Source organism: Camarhynchus parvulus, chromosome 5 (genome assembly GCF_901933205.1).
Source record: "Camarhynchus parvulus chromosome 5, STF_HiC, whole genome shotgun sequence".
In the NCBI taxonomy this organism is placed as follows: Eukaryota; Metazoa; Chordata; class Aves; order Passeriformes; family Thraupidae; genus Camarhynchus; species Camarhynchus parvulus.
In genome coordinates, this window is record NC_044575.1 from 37,331,154 (window position 1) to 37,350,822 (window position 19,669).

The 19,669-nt window shown below is 49.1% G+C and overlaps 1 long non-coding RNA gene across 2 annotated transcripts; it reads right to left on the minus strand.

Annotated features, from left to right (window-relative positions):
* Positions 1-237: 237 nt before the first annotated feature.
* On the minus strand, positions 238-19,668 carry LOC115904286. 2 transcript variants are annotated; one of them, XR_004060775.1, is made up of 6 exons: positions 19,548-19,668; positions 13,109-13,423; positions 5,579-5,769; positions 4,606-4,746; positions 2,316-2,407; positions 238-1,547 (listed from the first exon to the last, which is right to left on the minus strand). It is a non-coding gene; the product is annotated as an uncharacterized LOC115904286 (long non-coding RNA). The 2 variants fall into 2 exon arrangements; XR_004060776.1 differs by lacking the exon at positions 19,548-19,668 and adding an exon at positions 17,028-17,244.
* Position 19,669: the final 1 nt, after the last annotated feature.

Here is a 19,669-nt window from a genome sequence, read left to right on the forward strand (position 1 = left end):
TTTGGAGAAAATACTCGGCCTGTTTTCTGTCTTTCTGTTATTATTCAATATGAAAAGGATATTGTAAGTGCATATTCCGCTGAATGTGCGGTTTGGCAGCTAGCGGCTGTTCAGCTGCCCTGCTTCTGCCTCAGAGTTTATTCAGGTCATAAACGAGACATATAAGCATTTGAGTTAAGATTTATAGTTACATTAACTGTATCAGAAGCTTTTTGTACTTAATATAAAACACACTGCAGGAGCTCAACATTGCTTTATTCCACAATACACTCAATATTAGACATGTTACCTGCTGTAATTACTGACATTAATAGCCTCAGGAATAATGGAAAGTGAATTAAACACCAGTGTGGTAGATGTAAATGGGACTTTATAGTACATGTCGTTTGGAAATATTGTATGAGTCATTAAATTTGTACTTAATATTTCTTCATTTAGTAATTAAGCAATATCCCAGCAAAACAATGTCCCCACTTTAACACATAGCTCAGATTTTGCTATAAAATCAGAAAGTAGTTGCCAAGGATTTAATTTAAATCCTATGAAAGATTCAACCCAGTCCTGACACGGCAAAATTGAACCTCTTGCAGACAATTTTTAGGAGAAAGCGGGGACCAGGATTTGTACAGCCCCCTCTAACACCTTGGAGTGACTCATGCAAGGCTTTAACCAACATTGCATAGCATAATTTTCTTCTGGAAAGGAGGCTGAAGTCACCAGCAGCTCAGGCAGGAAATCTAATGTGTATGTCTTCAAGCCACCAAATATTTGCTGATTTGGACATTTTATTTTTACCCAAACTTCCTCAAATTTTAATTTTATAAGTAATCTACTCTAGAAACTCCCACTTCCTTCATTGCTTGTTCATTTGCAAATAGATGTCCATTCCAAGCCTTTGCACAGAAGCCACCCACTGCTGCTTCACAAAAGTCTTGAAAGACTGGGGAAGTACACGACTGGGGTTTCTTAAGCCAACAATATCTCCAGAATGAAGATGCTGTCTGAAATGTTTAAGATGATGAATATGATTGTAGCGCATACTTTTCTCTACAGTCTTCTACATCTGTGTATTGATTAAGCTAACATCCATGTGCACACAGTAAACATACTAACATTCAGATAATCCTTTTTTAGCTTGATGCTAATAATATGTTAAGGCGAACAAAAAAGAAAATAAAACCCATATTTACCTATAACCCTCGTCTATTTTGAGATCCCAAGGCTTTTATGTTAATAATAAAAACACCAATAAATCCTCATCTCTTTGCTTTTTAAGCCCGACAGATAGTCTTTGAAGCACTATTGCATTTATTTCTTCCAACCAGATGTGCAATTTATGTTTTATTTGAAAGCAAACCTTAGCATTATAGAAGACACTTGTGCTAAAGTAATAACACAAATATATTTTCCATCACTGGGTAAAACCTTCTCAGGAAAGTCTCCAGACCTCCTGCCATTTTCCATTGCCTTGCTGATATTCTTGGAACAGCTTGTATGATACTGTTAAGTCACATCATTCATTTCACAGAGATCTCAATGGAGTCTGTCTGAAAACAGAAATAATACCGTAGATTTAAGCAGGAAGACATCTAAGCCCCTGCATTTGCAAGGAACACACTGTAAGGAGAATGTTTAAATGCTAGTTTTGAAAAAAACCTGCAATTTATTTCCTAAAAAAATACTCCAACAATCACGTGTGTGACTTTTTCTAATTTTGCAAGAAAATTAATGCCTTTGTGTACACTGGAAATATACAAATGGGATATATATTTTTTGTTTTCTTACATCTTTATGTAGTGTGGACCCCCTCATACAGTACAGAAATGAAAAGTAAACTCTTGAGGGATTTTGAACAGTTCACCTGTGGTTCCTATAACAGAAAAAATGCAGAACAACACTGGTGGGTAACTCACTGGCCCTTCCAGGTCTCTTATGGCTGGTGAAGGTGACCCAGCAAGGGCTCCTGATGCTGATGTCTATTGGTCCTTCCCAGGGTCAGCTACTCATGCAGTTCCAGCTCACACTAGTAAATATCCCTTAACTGTCACTGGGAATCACTCCAAGAGCAGTTTCCCTCCCCTCTCTGAACAGCGTAGCAGATGCCTTGAGGCTCTCAGACACTGGAAGCCGTGTGAGAGATACTGACAGCTGTGCTTCCTGCATGTGCTGCTGCCACCCATCTGCCACCAGCCTTCAGGGTTTACTGGCTGGGAAAAGTGATTAGCATTGCCTGAGGAAAAAATTCTAATCAGAAGTGGGAAGGAGTTACAGACCTTTACCCCTGCACCTAGAAGTAGACATGCAGTATTACTTACCTCAGAGGGACACAGCAGTCCAAGAGGTAAAGCAGGAGGCTGAGCTGCGGCTGTCTTCTCTAGGGATGTGCCCATGTGGACTTTTGGGCTTCCTGAAGGAACATGGTGGTAACAGTAAGGTAAATGCCCTTCCAAAGGCAGTCCCCCTCATTATTCATTCTTTATTTCCCCAATGTTTTCTAACCTGGAGTAGGGTTAGTCCATACCATTTTCAGTATCTTAAATTTACTTTCCCTAGGGATGAACTGTGGAACTCAAGTGTCACCCTCCCACTCTTGATCCCCATAATGTTATTATTGATAATTGTTTCTACTGCAGGTGAATCATTAGGTAGGATCATGCCCAGTTGCACTCACAGTTGTACTAAATATAGAGGAAGATATAGAAACATTTCACAAAATACTACAGTCCTACTAAAGTATGTATATGATGTGGTAATTAGAGTTACTGTCCTCTTGGTGGCAGAAGGAAGTCTATAAAAAGAACATACTGAGACACCAAAGGATCACAGTAATTTGTGTGAATTTTACCTTCTGATCTATTTGAAAAGTATTTATTACAAAGACAAATGGCAGTAGCAGAAATACTGCCCTGGGAGCAGTTCGGATGTACACGAATTGCAAACAGCTCTGCACGTTCATTACACATCGTATGGCTCCTCCTAGTGAAACCCTGCAGAAACAGTTGTGGGCTGATTTTCCTCCCTTCCAAAATTTCCACCACATCCTGAACTGCAGTTACTAAGGGATAGAGCAGCAGGGGGGTGCTGGGACATTGTGGGAGGGGGTAAGGGAGTAGTATTGATCATTTGCAATTTTACTTCATAAAGAAAATTCTGCCTTCAGATGCCTGCGTTGGCTGCTGCTGGCTTCTGTGGTTTCTTTGCATGTATGTGTTTGCCAGCTATCCACTGGACTTTCATAAATCAAATAACTGTCTCAAGGAACTTCAGAGTGAAAACATAAGCTGTGAGAGGTTGAGCCTACAAGACAGTTTTCATCTGTTATACAGTATAAATCCTCTTTCATACTTTTTGGTAGCTCCTACCCTCTCTGGAACACACAGCAGGTGAATCGTAAGGCAAAGCTTGGCCCTACAGCTTCTAAAATATTGCACTTTGCATTCATACAGAGAAAAGAAATCTTTTACCTGAGTTACTTAATTATTTATAATTTTATTTGGATATTTCATTTGGGTAGTAAATATAATTTTTGCAGTTCTACCAGTTTTACTGTAATGATAACTTCATGCTTTAGTCATAAATATATGTCAACAGCAAAAATAGAAAATAAGGTCATAGTGAGACAAGAATCTTCAATGTCAATTATGTTAAAATGCAAGGAAACAAGCAAAGGATTTGCTAGAAATATTAAGAATTTGATTCATACCTTAAAATTTCTGAAACTTTTTGTCTGGAAAATTTTCAAATCTTGAGTTAATTACAGGAGATGAAAAAAGTTTCACCTCTGAAAGGAGGTGATTAATATAAGCTTTAAAATGTTCCCCCAAAGCCTGTAGGAGGCATTTTCCTACAATGTATTTGTAGGGGAAAAAAATCATCCTCCAAGGCACATCCTTAATAAGCTTCCTCATGGTTTGCTCAGTCCTCTTTTATGTGCTATGCTTGGTTCCATCAGGTACTTGGGGGCATGGAAAAGGAGATATTTGGGATGGAAAGGCGATGCAATTTAGAAGAAAATGGGCAGAATTCCTTACACACAGGATACTGTTAATAGCAAAATTTACTCCTGTCCTGAAGCTGGGAGAAGCCTCTGTGACTAGCTCTCTCCTGTATCCTAAATCTGACAGCATGTCTTTCCACAGCTAGTAAGCTGGAAGCTGCAAAAAATCAAACATGCTGCATGCACAATGCTCACACAGTAAAAACCTAAAGCTAAGGTCACTCCCACTGGGAGGGAATACTTGGCAGGGGCACAGAGATCAGGACTACACCAATTATCTATTAATGTTTCAGGAACAGATCCTGAAATAATTGATAAATTAAAACCTGGGCTAGAGTTGACCCTGAGGACTTCCCTGCATCCTTGTGCGACTTTGAGTCTCATCATTTCTATGTCACTGTATTACCTGTGATGGATGCAAAGCTCCAATTGCTGAACAGTTGTTCTTCCCTTACAAATAGGTATAAATCTGTTATAGAAATCCTACTGGTTATTTCTCGACTTTCTTGAAATGACTCTCTAAACACAGCTGCCTCACAGTCATGGTAAACATTCTTCACAAAGGCCAGTTTGCTCTACAGGCCCCAAGGAATGTGACAGCTTGATACCTGGATAAGCCTGGGCTCAGTTTCTGTTTCTACAGAAAGCTGGAGTCTCCAGTGGATGTTGGTAAACAAACCCTGGAGCCATTACTTGATAGGGATCGTGAGTTGTTACTCAGCACCTTGCAATATGGAGTTGGATGTGACCTAAATGAAAGAGAATAAAAAATCAGAAAAGTATTTCAGAAATGCTTGAGATGAGTCATTGCACACAGAGCAAGCTGGTACTGAGGTGCTGTGCCCAGTTTTTCAGCTGTTAACCCACAGCCTGACTTGATCACCACGCACCAGGCAGAAGTACTCACACAAGTATTGTAGCTGCTGGTAGGCACAAAACCTCTTCCTCAATGTCCATACATGTCCAAATTTAAGTGCAGGAACAAAAGGAAGGGTAATAGCAGGGAGAGTGGGAGAGATTGTAATCCACTCCTGTAATCAAGTATAGGGACTTGTCTAGAAGACATTTTAATCTTTGGTCTCTGAAAGCAGAGACTAGGTAGATTCATGTCAGAAGCAGCATGCACAAAAGTCAATACTGATATCCATTAGATACATATATTTAAAAGTGTTTAGTTCTCCATTGCATTGAAGGGTTTATGTCTTCCCAGGAGTTCAATACTAGCATGGATATTTTATAGCTCAAGGTCTTAAAGCAAACATCACCTGGTAAAACTCAAACTGGTGAGGAGCCAGATCTCTCTGAACTTGCTGCTGCTTTCTGGGAGTTTCTGTTTGTTATTGTGGTGGGAAGGCCATTAGGGAGGGTTGGAAAGGATGCAGGCAAAAAGCTATTGTTGCTGTTGTAGGACCAATTCCATCTCTCTGACTAAGACTGAGTGAAATCCACTGATTAATAAGATACTACATGCTCTGGTACATGATGGTAGAAATAAGCCCAGAAAAAACATACCTGGAAACCTGGGTTTCACTGTGCTAGTGTTAGGCACCATGCATGAAATGCCAGGCATTCTACACTCACTTGGCAGTGCAGGGAAGGCAGCCTTCTGCCCACAGCTGGGCACAGCAGATCACCTTGGTGGCTTTAACACACTAGCTTGTCTGAGAGGACTTCTTCTTTCCATGCACTGTGATCAACTCGAAGGGATTGTTGCCCCAGGAATCAGTGGAAAGGTTTTCAGGCTTGCATCTTTGCAGTGAGACAAATATGATCTGAAGAAAGATGAGAAAAAACCAGAGATTTCTTATGTGGTTCACAAGGTCACTCACTGGGTCTCAGGAAGGATTACAGCACTTCCACAGTATTGAGTGCTGGTAAAGTAAAAATGGGTTTCAAGGACAGAGACTACTAGCAGAGAAACCCTTGTTTGGTTTGATCTCATTCAAGTGCAATACTGATACTAGAGAAAGAGGGAAATTGGAAAAATCTAAACTATAATTCTGTGACTGGCAGAGGGAAGAATAAAAAAAAGAGAAACCTGCGGTCAGCGAGAGCAAACCTGTTCCTTGGGAGTGTATCAATCTTGTTTCCTTGTGTTACAGCAAATAAGGGAATCATCACCACCACTATCAACACAGTATTTGCCTTCTTTCAAGCAGACGGCACCATAAGCCAGATGAATAAGGCTTGAATCTGTCTCTAACAACTTACTAGTTATTCTCAAATATTGTGTGGTGGACTTCAGCATACAAGGGAGTTATAAATAATGTCCTTAGCCCAGTATTTCCTCCACGGTCAGAGGGGAGATAGGACAGGAGTCAGTGAGAGAGAACCCTCTGGTATATGAATACTTCCTGCATTACAGTGCCTGCAACCTTGCCATGATCCACCAGAAAGTTACAGTCTCATTCTCTGTCACTGCAATGTCCCATCTCAAATGATGCAGATTAATTTAATCACAGAGGCCTGAAATACTTTCCAAGGGGGGGAAAAACCCCTCAGTTTCTGTCAGTGAAACGGAAGTGGAAAATTCCCAGCACAGTTAAACTCAGAGACTTTCCTCCAACCCAGCTATTCACCAAGCAAGGGTTATTCCAACCACAGCTCAGAGCAATCTGAGAGCAGCTGCTGAGATGCTTCTCAATTTTGAATGAGAAGCTGCATTTTAAGAGGATAGCAGGCAGAAAGGGGAACGCGACATCTGTGGCTGCGGGAGCTGTAGGGATCCGGCGCTGCTGCAGCCACCTTCAGACAATGGGATCCCCCTTTGTCCCAGCTCTGGGCGGGACCCAGAGGCTGCCTGGTGTGCCAAAGGCTTGCAGCATCATGGTTTGGATGGGGCAGGCGCGCTGACCGTAATCCAATGCCTGGAGAAGGTGCTTCCATTACCTGTTTCCTTCTCCCCTAGGGGTGCTTTCCTAAGTCCTGTGGAAAAAAAAAAACCCACGGCAGCTGGGGGTCACACCTCCACTCCGGGACGGCCGGGGGGCATCGGGGTCCGACCCTGAGCCCCTTCTGGGGTTCCCTGTGTCCGAGGCACACACGGGACGTTTTGGAGGGTGGTGGCTGCTCCCAGAGGGATCTCTGATAAACAGGAAGGGGCAAATATTGCTACAAATCGCTAATCACTCCCAATATCAGCCTAACAAGAGAATAAAACTAAATTTCCCCAAGAAACTAAGATGTACATGCATCCCCTTCCTGCAAATTCAGACAGCCCCGAGGACCGCGGGTGCGGGCAGAGCCATTTCTCTAGCAGACCACGTTTTCCTACCGTGCAATGTGTAGAAATGTTCTAGAAGAAGCACAATAGCCTCTCCAGGCATGCAACAGCTTGGCAAACCGGCGGAGCGGAGTCGCCCCTGCAGCCGGCGGGGGCTGCGCCCGCCCCGGTGCGGAGCAGGGAGGGCTCCCCCAGCCGGGCCACTCCAGCCGGACTGCAGGCTCTTGCCGGGAGAAGTGTCACTCTCCAGACTCGAGAAAATATGTTTCTCTCCCCCTCTCTGTCCACATCATCGTACCCCCACCCCTTTCCCATCCGCCTCAAGGAGAGATGACAAAAACAGGCAGAAGTGCCTGCGTTCGCTACGTTTGCTTCTGACGCCAGAAGGGATTTAGGGATATTACCAGCAGCTTATTTAGAGAGTCCGAAAGCACATCAAGAGCAAAATAAACGAACAGGAGAAAACACGTTGGGTTTAAGCGCGCAGTCGGGGAGCATCAGCTCGGGAGCCGGGGCAAAGGCTGCTCTGGTTGTTCGGTAAATTTCCCGGGAAAGGAACCACGTCCCGCTCTAAGAAAAACGTCCCGGCTCATGTAAAACACAATCAATGCTGGAAACACACACACATACACATGTATTTATACACACAATTCTCTCTCTATTATTTATATACGCCGCTATTTATGGATAGTGCAATGGGAAAGGGCCGTCGCACTCCGGTGTCCTTACCGCCGGGAGAGAAAGCGGAGCCATTTCTCGGCCCGGAGGCTCTCTCTGCTCCCCGGCAGCCGGGGCTAGGGGTCTCCTTTCCCGCGGAGCCGAGCTACGCTCAGCACCCGCCCCATGGTGCGTGGAGTCAAAGCAGAACAGTCCCGATGCCTCATCCCCGCTGCTTCTCTCTTTCCGAGGGGTGCTCCAGCTGGAGGCGAGGGATGGGGCGCACAACATGAGACTATCCAGTGTACAGCTTTCCTTTCGAAAAGCTGCTTTCTCCGCAGTGATAAGACCCCTAGCGATCGCGGAATTGACCCCGTTCACAGCCGATATTGCTTCACTGCGTCCCCTTCCTCCGGGTGCGGGTCGCAAAAAGCAGGAGCCGCATGCCCCGGGACTGGGACAGGGAAATAGCCGCTGTGAGAGCGGGGCACAAGGGACAGGCTCACGCAGTTTTCGTGTGGTCGCCTTGACCTGGCGCTGGGCGGGTGTCACCTGGGGAGGTTGGGAAGCGATGCTCGGGCGGGGAAGAGCCCGTGCGGTCCTTCAGGCGGGAGTCCGACTTCACCACACGGCCGGGCCCTTGGAGCAAGCGTCGTTCACTCCCTGCGCTCGGCCTTTCCATGCCAATCCACAAATACAGGGCCCAGAGCCTGTAAATTCGTTTCCCCACTGTCTATGAATTTGCACGTCCTAACACCTCTCCCTTAACCCAACGCGTGGGCACTTGTATTCATATAGCCAGATACATACACCTAAAGAAGATGAAATTCAATGTGCACCTGTACATTCAAAGAAAATACAAACTGGGCAGTACAAGCACAAAAACTATATCTGACTTTTTAAAAAAGCATTCCTGAAAGATAAACGAAAAATATTTTTTATCATTTAAATTACATATTCCCGATGTAATTCTACCTTTTCCCCATTTTTTTCCCCGAAGAGAATGTTCAGATCTGTTTGCAAATGAGAAACCGTATTTTCTGCCTAGAAATACTGAAGGTAATAGGCAGAGAAATTTTAAACTTGAAGAAAGCATCCACAATTTTTAAAAGAAAGTTGCAGAGTTATTAATATAGGAATCTGGTCTTGGTAGCATTTTTGTACCTTCTACATTGCTGTAACTGTGCAAATACAAAATTATTGTAAATTTGCAACATCAATACATTAATAATTCAACTGCAATTATTTTATTATTTTAAATTAATTTTTCCATTCAGAACATTGCAATTATTTGGTTTTGCAATTATATTTAGCAGGGGTGGGATTTATAATACATAAATTATTTTCTTTTGATAGTCATAATTTACTAGTGGAAGGTATAGGTTAAAAATTACAAGGTAGAAGGGGTACTTTATTCAAATCGTATGGAAGTCCCCATCTTCATCCCAAATTGTGTGCATATAAAGAACAAATAAACCCTTCAAATCTGCAGAACAACTGGATGTTATTTGGTTTTTTTCCCCCTAAGTGACATTTTATCTTGTTATAAGTGGAGGGTGTTTGTATATATGTGAAGAGGGAGAGAGAAACCATGTGGCTCATACCGTGATATCCAGAGATTAAGAGGCTGTTCACAGAACCCTGGATGAAGTAAGAGAGGTGTTGGACAAAGATCTGCATGTTTTGACAATGAAGCTGAGGTGAATTTCCCAAAATGCTAAGCGGTTGCTGAGTTCATAGATATGGTAATTAATCAATGAATCTGGACCCAAGCCCAGCCCACCTCGGCTACTCCATGCTGCCCCTGCCAAGTGACCGGCAGCAGGTCTTTGCAGGTAAAGGGTCACTCGACTGGGTTAAGCCTTGGTTCCAGGTCTCGATCTGGGAAGCCAAGAGAATTTCGGTAGATGTCGCACGGACCTGGAGGGGGAGCTTCCAGCTCGGTCTCCTACCGAGTACATTTGTGATTCCCCTGATACAGGGTGAGCATCGACCTTTACCAGGGAGAGAAGCCTTGTCCAGGGCTATGGAAAGTCGCCGTGCAGCATCCCCAGCAGAGCTACATGGGGTCCTTCACAGCAGTTATTCTTGGACCTCTTGCCAGCAAACTTTCTCTGGAGGCATTGGCATCACTCTTTTCTCCATCACATACATCTCCTACAAGCATTTAGGTCACAAGTGTATAGGTCTCCTACAAGCAGCAGGAAAAAGCCATGCTTCCCACAGCCCTTATGTATCCCTCTCCCATTGCTGAACACTTCCTGCCTTATTAGGTGCTCAGGGATGAACTAAAACACCCGAAGACAAATGCTCCACACGGGGATATTTCAAATCTCATCCCTGGTGAGGAGGAAAATCAAATCAAAAGGAGGAAAGTCAAATTGTCAAAAAGAAACACTAGTAAGACTAGGGCACTGGTGGGGGCAGGTGGTCAGCAGCAGGGCCTGTGACATGCTCCCTGTGCCAGGGTGACACTGGGATCTCCCGATGGAGCCTGAGCCGCGGCTAAGAGCGGGCAGCCCCCGTGGAGCGTGGCGACGCCCAGAGATGCTGAGGCTCTGCTTCTGTGCTCAGCACAGGGCTGTGCGCAGCAAAATCCCCTCGCCTGCTTCCCTCCGGCTTCACCGCTGAAAGCAATTCCAGAGCAGTGTGTGTGGATCGGCTTCTTGCACACCGGGTGAAAGAGCACTTTTCGGGACAACACACGGACTGTAAAGGCGGTATCCAGCTCTCCTGCCTGGGAATTCCCCCCATCGGCACTCAGCTGCCAGGAGCGGGGCGCTTCTGCAGCCCAGGCCCTGGTCCTGCTGCGCCTTTTTCCTGGGCGGCAGCCGGGATTTGGAGTTTGGAACGGCTGCAGGAGGGGACAAGAGATCGACCCGACGTCCCGGGTTGCTGGCTGCGGGCCGCCCGTCTTCCTCATCCTGCGGGCTCCACTCGTCCCTCGGGGCTGGATGGAGGTGCCAGCAGGGAGATACTCCTGTGGGACACGTCTGGGACAATACATCACCTTGTGCAGGAAAAGGGGTATGTGGGCAGAGTCAGGGCACGGCGGGGAAGCCGAAATGCCCCTCAGCAGAGCGACTGGAGCCGCATCGCCCCTGGGTTACTCGTTATCGCTGCATTTGGCAGAAAAATCTTGGAGAAGTCGCTCTGAAATTTTCTGACTCTGCCAGAATCCCGAGGAGAAAAAACTCCTCCTCGCCGAAGGGCATCTGCTCTTCCCGGAAGGCGAGTCCCGTTTAGGCAGGCAAGGGGCAAAAATCTTCTCGCAATAGCGTTGTTCTCCAAAGGAAAAAAATAAAAAGTATTTCCAGCACTATTCTGCATTAAATATTGCGGCGTCTCAACTTTGAAAATGAGCTGGGTGGGGGATACTAATATTTATTAATACCCTCTTCGTATTACACTGCAGCTGCAGAAGAGAAGCGTTTTGCAAACGGAGCCTAGGCAGCGAGAACGGCCCCCCCTTGCCCTGCGAGCCCGGGCGCAGCGGCTGCTCGGCGGCCGCGGGCTGTTCTGGCTCGTCCCGACGTTCTGCCGGACCCTCCCGCCCCGAGCTGCGCCGCCGAGGGGCTTCTGGCGGAGGAGCGGCTGCGCGGGCTGCTGGGGATTACTGCAATATGGCACTTGCGTGGTTTGCAGCAGTGGTGGTGGGATAACACTTTCATTTCCATGCGTGGTGTAAGCGAGTAGAGCTCGACCCCGGATCCGCCGTGTAAGAAAACAACTACTGAGTTTCATCGCAAAAGCTTTGAGCCGGAGAGGAAGAAACTTTCGTTTACTTTATGAAACTCCGCAACTGCTAGTGAATTCCGCACCCAGTTACATCTTTGCTTTTTGATGTCGCAAGTAATTTGTTTTCACGTGCATCAATAATGCAACACCTCTGGGGTGGACGCTGAAGCCCCCTAGGACCCACGCAAGGCAGGAGGGGATGGGACAGGGAGTAAGGGCAGCTCGGCTCTCGTATCCTTTTTTGATGTTGTTAGGGGGATGTGTGGGGGGGTTGTTCCCGTTTTATTATCTCAACGAAAGAAAACCCTCAGGGCGGTAATGACCGAGTTTTCTACAGGCAGTAAAACATTAAAATGGCCACAAACCTTTCAGCACAGACCAAAAAGCTAGTTTCTCTTCTCTTCTCTTCTCTTCTCTTCTCTTCTCTTCTCTTCTCTTCTCTTCTCTTCTCTTCTCTTCTCTTCTCTTCTCTTCTCTTCTCTTCTCTTCTCTTCTCTTCTCTTCTCTTCTCTTCTCTTCTCTTCTCTTCTCTTCTCTTCTCTTCTCTTCTCTTCTTTTCCCGTTCTCTCTCATTTCCTACTCTATCAGGAAAAAATCTCCAAACACCTCGGTGTTTTGTGGCTATGTTTTGCAGGGCAAGGCATGGTTTTGAAGGAAAACGCAGCCCTTTTTCACCCACATGGATAGTTGTGTTCTGCGTGCTGCATGACACAGATGTTCCCACCTGCAGAAGAACCCCAGGTCATCTCGGAGGTCCAGAGCAACAGGGTATCAACGAGCCTAATGTATAGGGTGAAGGTATCCGTGTACAAATTTTTGGATAAAGTGTTTTTGCACAAGCAAAGCTGTAGGAACTAGAAACCCTTAAGATAAAGAACCGAGAAAAAGAAAAGATGCACTTCCAAGCCTGGTCAGGAAGGATCGTCACGGGCCTTAGGTCCCAAAAGCAAATATTTAGGGGTCGGGTTAACCGTGGGAAAGGATTAGTGGACACAGATTCAAACAAGAAAACTTCCTGCCCGGCGGAGCCAGCCCCGCGCCGGTGCTCGCCGTCCCTCTCCCCAGCTCCCCGAACCTCTTCGGCCTCGCTCAGCGGGACTGCAAGGAGACGGCAGCAAAGGAGAACCTCCCCGGCAGGCAAGGCCTCCTCCTCCAAAGAGACGAGGGAGGGGATCATTATTCTTCCACTGTAAGACATTCGTCATTATAAATCGTCAAGCCAAGTGTACAGGGGAGAGCCCCAGAGCCGCGCTTGGCTTACAGCTGCCTTTCGTAACAGCACAGCCCGGAGATAACCCGGCATTGACTTAAGTCGCCGTGCAGAGAGCCCCTAAGTTCCCCGTATCCTTAGGGGAGCTGGGCTCTGTCGGCGCAAGCGGGAATTGGCGGCCGGCCGCCCACGCTCTGCCTGGCCCCGTCCCCGGCACCGAGCGGGACGTCACCAGCGGCCCCCGAAACGCCTCTTGGTGCAAGCAGACGGTGGTGCCCCTCACCTTGGCCGGCTGCGTCTCCCGGGTTCCGCGGGAAGGGCTCCGTCACTCCCACTGCCGGGGTACAGAGCAGCGAACCTGCATCAGTCCGTGATCTCAGACGAAAGCCACGAAGACAAACAGCGCCTTTCGAAGCAGTCTTGCTGCTGTGCGTCCAGGAGGACGATAGACAGAGCTACCAGGACTCTCAAATGCGGAATTCTGGTTACTTGAAAGCAGCTCGAAAATGCAATTATTCCTGTAGGTGGCACTGGTACTAGATGTTGTAGAAGCGGAGGCAGAAACGGAGAAAATTGCCTAGGAATTCCCAATTGGTTCCTATAATTTAAGGGAGAACAATACAGTTATCTTTTTTTATTTACTCCAAATTCATGTAACATGTGACAAATGAAGACCCGATTTCTTTATTAGAACAAAATATGCTTTTAAAATCTCGCCCTCTATAGCTTAATGGTCTGGTCCACGAGAATTGTCTATTCCCCTAGTGCAAATAGAAATTAACTCAACACGGCTCATTCAAGTCAAATGCTTGCACCAGGAAAGCCCTAATGAGACACTGTCTGGTTTCCAGAAGGGTTCCTAAGTACGATTGGCGGCAAAGTTATTAAATCTGTCCAAGCAGCTAACACATCATTAACACACCCCACCTCACCCTCCCGACCTCGATCTGAATATTCAAGAGAGGGTGAAAGGGATGTGACAGTGGCACCGATGCCATAGACCAGGTGGAACTCCCCACGCCGGGGAGAGGAACTGGGACAGCCCCAGGTCTCGGCAGCGGCAGGAGGAGCGGAGGGGTTTGCCGGGGAAACCTGGTCCGCGGGGACGTCCTTAACCCCGGCCTTTCTCCCGGTTTAGCACTACTGTGCATTTATTTCACCTGCTCACTCGCCCCCAGCGTGTCCCAGTGAAGTGCACGCACATGCCTTCACTGCAGAGGGTCTGTACGGACCCGAGACGGAGGGCTCAACCCTGACAGTGTAACCGGGTCTGCCTGTCCCTCCGTTCTCCTGAGAATGGGTCAAACTCCCGTAGTCACTCTCCACGGGTTTTCTGAGTTTCTACAGACCCTGCCCTTCTCCCACCAGGCCGAGGGGCGGCTCCCCGCGGTGTCGTAGGGACTGAGAGCCCCGGCCGGGCCAGGGAACCAGCCAGCCGGGAACCGACCGGGAACCAGTCAGGAACCAGCCGGGAACCAGCCGGCTCCGAGCGGCGGGAGCAGCTGCTCGAGAACGAGCCGGCGGCTCCGGCCCAACCCCCGGCACAGCCCGACACTGAGTGGGCATTTCTGACCACTGAAACTGAGCTTCCTTGCTTCTGCACGCCAGGGAGGAGAGCTCTGCAAGAGGTTGTGTCCTTATCCCAAAAGCGGGACACCTAAAAGCCTTGTGTAGAAATAGATATTTCTTGCTATGCTTCGTTTTCTTCAGATTTTGGGTCTATGACAACCGAAGTACTCCAAGACCCGATTGTATTTTGCCCATCATTACTTGATAAATATGCAGGAAATGTCCAGACATGGCTTGTTTGTATCTGATGAAACTTTGTTAAACAAAATTTCATCCTGTTATATTTCCATTCTCCGTTTTGACCCTGATGTTGAAATAATTTCTTAGTGTTGAAATCACGCACTCTCACACAACATAACTCCCTCTCTACCTTGTGTGAGCTTCGGAGTTGTTGCGTGTAGTTCCGGGCATGTTTGAGTACTACGTTAATTAAATTAGGGTAAAAATACTCTCCCCTCCGGAATCACAAGTGAATGAATGTGGGCAGTTTGCGCAAACACAAATGTATAAGCCGGTGGTTTTTAGCGAGCTAAAATAAGGTAGCAGGCTGTAACAAGAAACGCACCATCTACCAACGACGGACCAGCAACTTGCGCCAGGGTCATTCTCAAAACGCCCTTTTCCCCCGAAGAGGGGAAAAGTGGAAAACAAGGCCAGCCCCTGCAGAAGGGCCGGGGCCGGGGGTCGCCAACGGGTTGGGGAGCTGTTGGGGGGCAGCGGTCCCTATCTGCAGCGGTCCCTATCTGTAGCAGTCTCTATCTATCTGCAGCGGTCCCTATCTATCTGCAGCGGTCCCTATCTATCTGCAGCCGTGCGCCGGCTGGAAAGGACGTCTCCCTGTGAAAATCTCCCTTCTCTTTTCGCACAGGCGTTTGCCGGTGCATGTACTCTTGTCCCAGGCTACGAGGGGGGGTCAGCACACCTGAGAGGTGGGGGTCAGGCCGGTATTTTCAGGCTCGCAGGCTCGGAGGGGGAGCGTGAGAGGCGAGGTCAGCCCCGCACCCGCTGCCGCTGCCTGCTGAGGCACGCTGCCCTCGCTAACCTACTGCGCTCAGCTATTTTGTGGCATAAGGAAATGCGCATGGCAGCCAGTGATGCGTGGAGGCCCCTTCATCCTGCGTTTGGTTCCTCGCAGAAAATGGGAATGATCCCTGGAGATTCCGTGGGATTTTGTACGCTCACGTGTAGGAATAGCTCTGTGCAAGATGAAAGCCCGTTTCAAAGCTCCGTGGGTCTTATCTCTCAATTTCACACAGCACATTCCCCCCGGGATGGGTCACCTCTGGACATAACTCGAAGTTCTCGCTGGGTTGTCGCTAGCCTTCCACCTGCCTCTGCCCGCTTTTCCCTACCTGCCCTTCAGAGGAGTCCAAAATCTCCTCCGACACCCACACCGCGTTATCCCCTCACCCCTGCTCCGGCTCCAAGATGTTCTTTGCCCACCAAACTGTCTGCATCGCTTCCGGGGGAGGATTTCGCGGCTTTGAGCCGCATGGCAGGAGCTGGGGGCGGGGAAGACAGGGCAGCTGCGACAGTCCCCCCGGCCGCCGCGCCACGTCCGCCCCTCAGACCTTCCCCACGCCACCTCGGGAAATACGGCCACCCAACTACGTACACGGCCCGGGGAACTGTGTCCTTTGGGAAGAATCAGGGGGCCTTCAGCTTACAAATAAGTTACTATGTGGGCACCCTTCTGCCTTAATAGCCCCTCAGTAGCCCACTCCCCTCGAGGAAGGTGAGGAGCTTATCTTCCTTCCTCCCTTAAAAAAATCAATAAAAATCTGCAGCTTCAAAGAGGGGCGGGGAGGGGTAGTCGCGTCGGATTTGTCTGGTTTCTTCCTACAAGGGGAGAGCAGAGGCATCTGGGGAGCAGAGCGAGGCACAGCAAGGCCTCATGAAGGCGGCTCTAAGAGGAAGGAGTAGGACACGCCGAGGTGAGCGCAGCGGCGCAAAGGAGCCCTGCCGGAGCGCTGGAAAACCTCAGCGTAGGGACTCTGCTCTCAGCTGCGGGAGCTGGGCGCTGTCTGGAGGCCTGCCCGGTGCCGGAAAGCGCCGGAGAAGGCCTTCATGGGCGGGGGCAGCCAGGGACGGCCAGCCGCCGCCTCGCCGGTACCGGGGGCGCACCGGGGCTGCTGCAGCCGTACCCGCGATTTGCAGCGGGCAGCTCCCGCCGAGTCTGTTTTGTGGAGGAGAGAGGGCGAGGGAGCAGAGTTTGAGGGAAGGAGAGGAAGGGGAGCGCCTTCCCTCTGCGATGCAGCAGTGTCGGGAGAAGGCGGACGAGGGCAGCGACTCCCGAGAGACACCAGGGCCGGTACCCGCGGCTCCGGCCGCGCTGTGCGTGACGGCACCGCTCAGGCACGCTCTCGGCACGGAGGGAAAGGAATGGGAAGGCAAGCCTGGCTCCTGTCTGGCTCTGGTTCGAGTCTCTTACAGCTTCCCCCCCGTTTTGCTTTGTCGGGCCGGGGGTCCCTGCGGTGAGGGCGCGGGTGCGTGCCGGGGCAGCCGCCGGCTTCTCAGGGCGAGCCCCCTGCCCGGGCACGCGTGCCCTTCCCCGGGTAGAAAAGCCCCGACCCCGCGCCCCCGCCCTCCCCTCCCTGCTGCCTTTCCCCTCCGATTCTACAATGATTTCCTACCTGAAGAAAATAATCTTTTTGCCAGGCAGGTCAGAAGCGATCAACAGTCTGTTGTATATTATGTTTTCATACTCCTCTCGTCTCCCCCTGCCCTCTACCGACTCACTGTAGATCTGACCTTTGGTATTTCAGCCCACACTCAGCAGTTGAATGGAAACAAGTTGAGCACGTTCACTTCTGATAAACATTATCCTTAAACCACTAGAGACCCGAGCAGAGTAAACGAGCTTTTCCGACAGGACCACATCAGGAACACACATTGAGAAAGGGAAAGAAACAAAATATCCAGGAGATCAGAGGCGGGCTCGAGGGTGGAGGGGTGGGAGAGGGAAGGAGGGGGAACAGACAGGTTGGAGGACGCGGCGTAGGGGGAAGAGAAGGACCAACTGTGAACACAATAGACACAGATGGGAAGAGAAGCTCCGGGCAGCGTGGGAGAGCAGTGCAGGGTCACGCCCGAGCATCCCAGCAACCCTGGGGGAGCTTTAGAGGCGCCGAGCGGGCCCAGGAGCGGCGGGGTCGGGCTTGCACGGCCCGTGCGCCCGGAGATGCTCCCCGGCCACAGGGCACGGGGCCGCGCTGAAGCAACGGGAGTCCCGCGTGGTCAGGGTGGCCGGGGCGGCGAGCAGCCCAGGCCCCGTCGGGCTGGGGGACACGCTGTAGGGCGAGCAGCCTTGTCGGGGATCCCGACAACAACCTCCGCCTCCGCAAGAAATACCCTGTTAAAGCGAATCGGAAGTTTTACGGATTCCCACCTCCTTTCATTGTTTAATTACAGAAATAGCTTAATTAAGGCTGGATCCGGGTCCCACTAGTTCAATGCCTTCTGCCTTAAAAATAGCCAAAGGAGGTCAGTTCACAACACAGAGAGGGGTTCTGGCTTCAGCAAACGCCTGCCAGTGCTACTGCCTGCGCAAAATGCCAGCGCTTTCGGACAGTGGCATTTGCGCGGGGGTGAAGAGTGCTCCCCTTATCAGAGATAATTCTATCTAGGTTGAAGAAACACCACAATTTGCAGGTGCGATATTCTGAAAGGGCAACTCGTACTTTCGAAGCAGCCACAAAACGGCCATAGAAAATTTCCTGTTGTGGTGGTTTGGTTTTGTTAGGGTTTTTTTGGTTTGGATTTGGTTTTATTAATAGTTTTTTTGGTAGTGTATTTTTTTTTTTGTCGTTGTTGGTTTTGGTTTTCTTTTTTTTTAATCCCTGTGGAGAAAACAAGTACCCGCCGATATTTCGATCAAACGGAAGTACCTGCAAAAGAACCATTGATCACCTTCTTTTCACCACAAAACATTTACAACATGCCGCTAATTTCTGGGAGATCTCCTGCAACATCTTATTTCTTCACAGTTAGGAATGTTCATTGCGATATGTGCAGGATCTGAAATATCGCTCAATTTTTTTTTCCTTAAAAATATGTTACATTTTAATTAAAATATTATCAAGACAATGTTTATGTACATCAGCGACATAAATTTTGTGGTTTACTTGGTGATATTTTGTGCAGTAGGATCACCGCCTTATTTCTTTTCACGTTTTATTTAATTTACAGAGTCTGTACCTTTGAGACTCTATTAAAAAAAAAAAAAGCAATAAACGACAAAGAAAAATCTCAGGAGATTGATATGGAAAAAAAAAAAAAACCAAAAAACCAAACCCAAGACAAATCCTTAACTGAAGCTGAGAGCCCATGATCTCTCTGTGCAACACAGTGTAACGTAGGGCATAAGACACACACACACACAAGGTCAGCTCAGGATCCGTACACCGCCAAACCAAATATTTCTTCCACATACACACCGTGACCCCCACATTCTTTAATTCCTCACAGCTTTGCCTATTTTTCTTTTGCTTGCTAATATGTACCAGTGTCTAAAGCTGAAGTCAGCTGCGAGGCATTGACATTTTACCGTTAAGCCTTGCGCAGTGTTAGTGTGGGGATGAAAACAAAACTGGGGCCGGTCTGTGCTGGGCAGTGAGCGTCAGCATCCCGGTGCCGGTGTGCGGTGGCCGGAGAACGCAGCATCCCGGTGCCAGGCGCTACAAGCCCCGTCCCGTCTCCTCCCAAGGCGAGGGAAATTGCAGCTCGTTTCCTGACCGGTTGGTGATTTTCACCAAAAATGACGCAACTCTCATCGCTCACGGTCTTCTCGTACACCGCCCGCGAAACATTCGTTAGCGAAAAGGTGCTTTATTAGAACGAGGCGATCAAACCCACGAAGAACTTCTCTGGCGGTCCGCAAACTCAACGGGGCAAACCGTGTGTGCGTCAAGACACGTCTCTGCTTCACTCGGGGAAAGGGGGAACCGCTCTGCCAGGCTTGAAGCCCCCTCTCCGGCTGCTTAGTCCGGGAAAAGGGCCAGGAAGGGCGGCGCTGCGCTGCCCGCCGCCCGTGCCCCGGCCCCGCGGAGTTGCCTGCCGAGGCCCCGGCCCCCGCCGGCCGAGCCGTGCCCTGCCACGGCGCCGGCCCCGCTCGGCACGGCCCCGACGCCGGCGGCGCTCCCCGCGCAACTCACCGCCGCAGGTGCGGAGCCGCCGTCCCGGCGCGGCGGGCCCAGGTGCGGAGCGACGCGCGGAGCGGAGCGGAAGGGCCTCCGCCGCCGCCGCGCTGTCCGTCATCTCCCCCGGCCACTGGGAG